This window comes from Mustela lutreola, chromosome 4 (genome assembly GCF_030435805.1).
Source record: "Mustela lutreola isolate mMusLut2 chromosome 4, mMusLut2.pri, whole genome shotgun sequence".
NCBI classification, from domain to species: Eukaryota; Metazoa; Chordata; class Mammalia; order Carnivora; family Mustelidae; genus Mustela; species Mustela lutreola.
Window position 1 is genome coordinate 33,232,826 of NC_081293.1, and position 5,138 is coordinate 33,237,963.

General features: G+C 43.8%; 1 pseudogene; it reads left to right on the forward strand.

Annotated features, from left to right (window-relative positions):
- The first annotated feature begins 777 nt into the window (after positions 1 to 777).
- LOC131830094 (stress-induced-phosphoprotein 1-like) lies at positions 778 to 2,647 on the forward strand (annotated as a pseudogene).
- Positions 2,648 to 5,138: the final 2,491 nt, after the last annotated feature.

Below are 5,138 nucleotides of genomic sequence, written 5' to 3' on the forward strand. Positions count from 1 at the left end.
GTGATATCTCTTGACCTCATCCCCACATATTATGATAGTTTCTATTTGGTAGCCTCTAAAGAGGAAACCTCTTTCTATAGCATAATAATAATTGTTATTGTTATGATTCATCCACTATAGCATCCATGAGGCAGTAGCTGAGCATTGCAGAAATCTCAAGTGTCAGCATCAAGTTGACCCTTTCAACTGAAAGTGAAGGGGAGAAGGTTGGAAAGATGCTAATAGAGGTGAAATGAGGTATCCTGAAGATAAGGGAGACTAGGTTGAGATGGCCCAATGTGCTGGGTCATCAGGGACCAGTAATACCTACCAAAATTTATTGTACATTGTAGACCTCCTCAGAGTCTTGCACTGGCCCCTCTAGGCCTTCTTAGCACACCAATGTAGGCTGGTAGTGCCATGCTTATACTGTACTTCTAGGAGAATCCACCTACCAGGTAACCTTTCTTCTTTGTCTTGGAGGAGCATTTTAGCAGATGTGTGTATATATAAGTGGTCTGCACTTTGCCCCATTCCAGTGTAAATATTACAAATATGGCCATTGGGCTCATGTCACTGACAACGATACAGCATATTGGCCTCAGATTAGGAGGACAAGACAGTAGAATCTTCATCAAACTAACAGTTACAACTCCAAGGGCTTAGGCCCTTTTAATCTCTCTACTTTGGGGGAAACTTCCCTTGAAAAAAGTTATCAAAGTATGAAATTAAAATAATTTTTAAGAGTTGAGAACATGGAGTGGATAGAATTGATTCAACTGGCTTCTGGGCCAGACTATGGAGTAGGTCAATGAGCTAAAAGAGAAGGGTCATAGGTCCTGAGTGCTGGCAACATCGATGACTACATCGATGCTATAGTGCTCCTCTGAGGCAAGTTAGATCCCCAGAACCACATGCTCTACAGCAATTGCTGGGCAGCCTACATCAAGAAAGTTGACTACTAGAAGGCTTATGAGGATGGTTGCAAAACTATTGACTTAAAGCCTGACTGGGGCAAGGGTTATTCGCAAAAAGCAGCAGCTTTTGAATTCTTAACACTGATCTGAAGAAGCCAAGGGAACCTACAAAGAAGTTTTAAAACATGAAGCAAATAATGCTCAGTTCAAAGAGGGCTTGCAGAATATGGAGGCCCGGTTGTGCAGAGAGGAATTTCATGAATCCTTTCAACACGTCCAGTCTGTACCAGAAGTCAGTGGGTGATCCCAGGACAAGGACGCTGCTCACTGATCCTACCTACCAGCAACTGATAGAACAACTATGAAACAAGCCGTCTGACCTGGATGCCAATCTGTAAGATCCTGGATCATGACTACTCTCAGTGTCCTCCTGGGAGTTGATCTGGGCAGCACGGATGAGGAGGAAGGAGTTGCAACAGCGCCATCATCACCTCCTCCCAAAAAGGGTACCCAGCCCGCGCCAGTAGAAGAAGATCCTGCAGCGAAGGAGAAGCAGGCACTGAAAGAAAAAGAGTTGGGGAGTGAGGCCAAAGACAAGACTTTGACACAGCCTTGAAGCGCTATGACAGAGCCAAGGACCTGGATCCCACCAGTATGACCCACACATGACCAGTCAAGCAGCTGTGTACTTCGAGAAGAGCGACTACAGTAAATGCTGGGAGCTTTTTGAGAAAGCCATCAAGGTGGGGTGTGAAAACCGAGAAGACTGTCGACAGACTGCCAAAGCTTATGCTCAAATCGACAACTCCTACTTTAGACGTGAATGGGCAAGTTCAGGGTGGTGTGGCCAGAGACGGCAACTCCTACTTCAAAGAAGAAAAGGGCAAAGATTCCATCTATTTCTATAACAAATCTTTGGCAGAGCCCTGAACCCCAGATGTGCTGAAGAAATGCCAAAAGGGGGGTGCCTGGGTGGCTCAGTAGGTTAAGACTCTGCCTTCGGCCCAGGTCACGGTCTCAGGGTCCTGGGATCAAGTCCCGAATTGGGCTCTAGGCTCAACGGGAAGCCTGCTTCCACCTCTCTCTCTGCCTGCCTCTCTGCCTACTTGTGATCTCTCTCTCTCTCTCTCTCTCTCAAATAAATTAAATCTTAAAAAAAAAAAAAAATTCCAAAAGGTGGAGAAAATTCTCAAGGACCAAGAGTGGCTGGCTTAAGTAAACCCTGACCTGGCCTTAGAGGAGAAGAACAAAGGGAATAAATGTTTTCAGAAAGGGGACTCTCCCCAGGCCATGAAGTATTACACAGAAGCCATCAAACAGAACCCAAGAGATGCCAAATCGTACAGCAATCAAGCTGCCTGATACACCAAACTCCTGGAGTTTCGGCTGGTGCTCAAGGACTGTGAGGAACGCATCCATCTGGAACCAACCCTCTTCTGCTGCTTACACTCGGCAAGCAGCTGCGCTAGAAGACACGAAAGACTATACGAATGCCAGGGATGTCGTTAAGTTAGAAACACTTAAGGCCTTAGATCTGCACTCCAACAGTTAAGGAGGCAGACAGTTACCAACGCCGTATGATGTCCTAGCACAACCCACCTGAGAGCCTGCAGGTGCAGCAGATAACGAGTGACCCGGTCATGCGGCTTATCCTGGAACAGATGCAGAAGGACCCTTAGGCACACAGTGAAAACGTAAATGGTCCTGTAACAGCACTGAATATTCAGAAGCTTATGGAAGCATGGGTCTGATCACATTGGGTGATGACTTGCTCACCATGTTCTTCCTTTGGCACTCGTGTGGAAACAGGAGCTGGAGCTGTAGCAAGGAGCTCAGAGCAGAGGGGAGAGCAAGGTAAAGTGAACAACTTCTCTTTCTAGATCTACATAGATCTATGTGGAAGAGTCCCACTCATGTTACTCGTACTGCCACTGCCTCGAGACCTCCCAGCACATGCATGGTCTCTTCTGCTGCCCCGGGGTTCCATGTTCCCCATCCTCAGTTGCTGTCTCCTCTGCTCTCCCATAGTTGGTTATTTTATTTATTTATTTATTTTTTGAGGCAGTGGGCATGTATCGAGAGGGGAGGGTGTTCTTCCCGACCTCGGGTCCCAACTCTCTTCACCTTAACTCCATGTACCCTTCTCCAATAAAGTAAGCCAGGTGGGCGTGGTTATGAAAAGAGAAGAAAAGAAGGCAGTTTTTAAAGAATCAGATAAAGAATTCCAATCAAAGCAGTAGTAGCAGTCATGCATACTTTGCCCTGGCTCTTTTTCCCTCTGATATTGTTACTTAGTAACTTCCCAGATAGTGGCTATTCCATCAATGAGTGTATCAATGTATGCAGATTATGATGACTGATGACTTAAAACAGTGCTCTTAGTAACATACATAAGAAATGTCTTTATTATTTTAAGCCAATAAGATTTCAGTGTTACCAAAGTATTACCAAATAACCCAGTTTATCTTGACAGATAACAATCAGAGTTAAGTATATGAGTGTAAGTCAATCTCTAGGGCTCTGGTTGCAGAGAGACCTGATTTGAATCCTGGTTCTGCTGTGTTAGTGGCATGCCTTAAGGTAGACTTCTCCACCTCTCTGAACTTCCATTTTTGCTTTAGAAAAAAATGATAATAATAGCATCGTTGCAGGGGTTGAATGACTAAATACATATAAAATATTCAGCACATGTTCAGCACATGGTAAGTGCTCAATAAATGGTAGCTATGATTATTTTTTTAAAAGATTTTATTCATTTATTTGTCAGAGAGAGAGAGAGAGAGAGAGAGAGAGAGAGCCTGTGCAAGCATAAGCAGAAGGAGCAGCAGGCAGAGGGAGAAGAAGGTTCCCTGCTGAGCAAGGAGCCCGATGTGGGACTTGATCCCAGGACTCCGAGATCGTGGTCAGAGCTGAAGGTAGACGCTTAACTGAGCCATCCAGGAGTCTCAATGGTAGCTATTATTATTGCTTTCAATCATTAGCAATATTTTAGCCTATTGATCATAAATAGGCCATATAAAGACAAGAGGAATGTGTATGAGCCAGTAGAGTTATTAAAGTAGATGGAATACTGCCTTTTCGGAGATATATAAAGGGGTAAGCTCTTCAAGCTTTGTGGTGAAAATATGTACACATATGACTATTTTGTGATGGGGAGGGGGTTATATTTGGTCTTTTAAAATAGTATCTCTGCTTCTTCACACTCCATTCACAGAACAAGCCCTCTTTACTAAAACTTAGAGAATTCTGTGCTAAAAATATTCCATTCCCATTTGGTGTAGTGAAATGTCATATCCATTAAACACCAACATACCAAATGCTTCTTGCAGATTCTCAACCCAGCAAACCCAAGTCAACAGGAAATCATGATCAACAGCTTGTTCATACTGTACATCTTGACAGATTAGTTTGGAGAATTATCTAAGGCTTGTGATCTTACAGCTATCTTAGAATTGTAAGTCATGTACTCCAGTTAACTAATTTTTAAAGAGAAGAATTTGTGAGCCAGGGAGTGAAAGTGACTTCTTAAGGTCACAAAACTACAAAGGTGGTTGAATTGGGCCAAAAGCTCCAAATTTCCAAGCCACGTTTTCCTCCATTGTAACAGTTACAGATTTTTGACCTGATCTAGTTCTAATATAGAAAAAACTAAGGCTAAAAGAAACTCAATGTCTTGTTTGAGGTGATCCTTAAAGCTAACATGTCCCAAAGCTTTGGCCAACTTTTGTAACCACAGGCTTTGTGCTCCTGACATACCCCTGCTTGGTTCAACATGGTTATTCATTTATGTATGTATGTATGTATGTATTTAAAGATTTTTATTTATTTATTTGAGAGAGAGAGAGTGAGACAGAGAACGAGAGGAGAGGTCAGAGAAGAAGCAGAATCGCCACTAAGCAGGGAGCCCGATGTGGGACTTGACCCTGGGACTCCAGGATCATGACCTGAGCCAAAGGCAGTCACTCAACCAACTGAGCCACCCAGGTGCCCCACAATATGGTTATTTAGAGTAGAGGCCCAGCAAGCGGACTGGTGATGGGCTAGTAACATCACAATCACTTAAAGAATGTTTAAAAATAAAAACTCCTAGGTCCTGTTCTTTGAGGATTCAGTTTCAGTGGCCCTGAGGTGGGGTCCCAGGAACCTGTGTAGATAGTTTGCTTTCTAGGGGTTTCTTGGGGGTGGGGGCTGCAAAACCAGTTCTGGGAACCATTATTAACAGAAGTCAGTGTTTTATGTTCT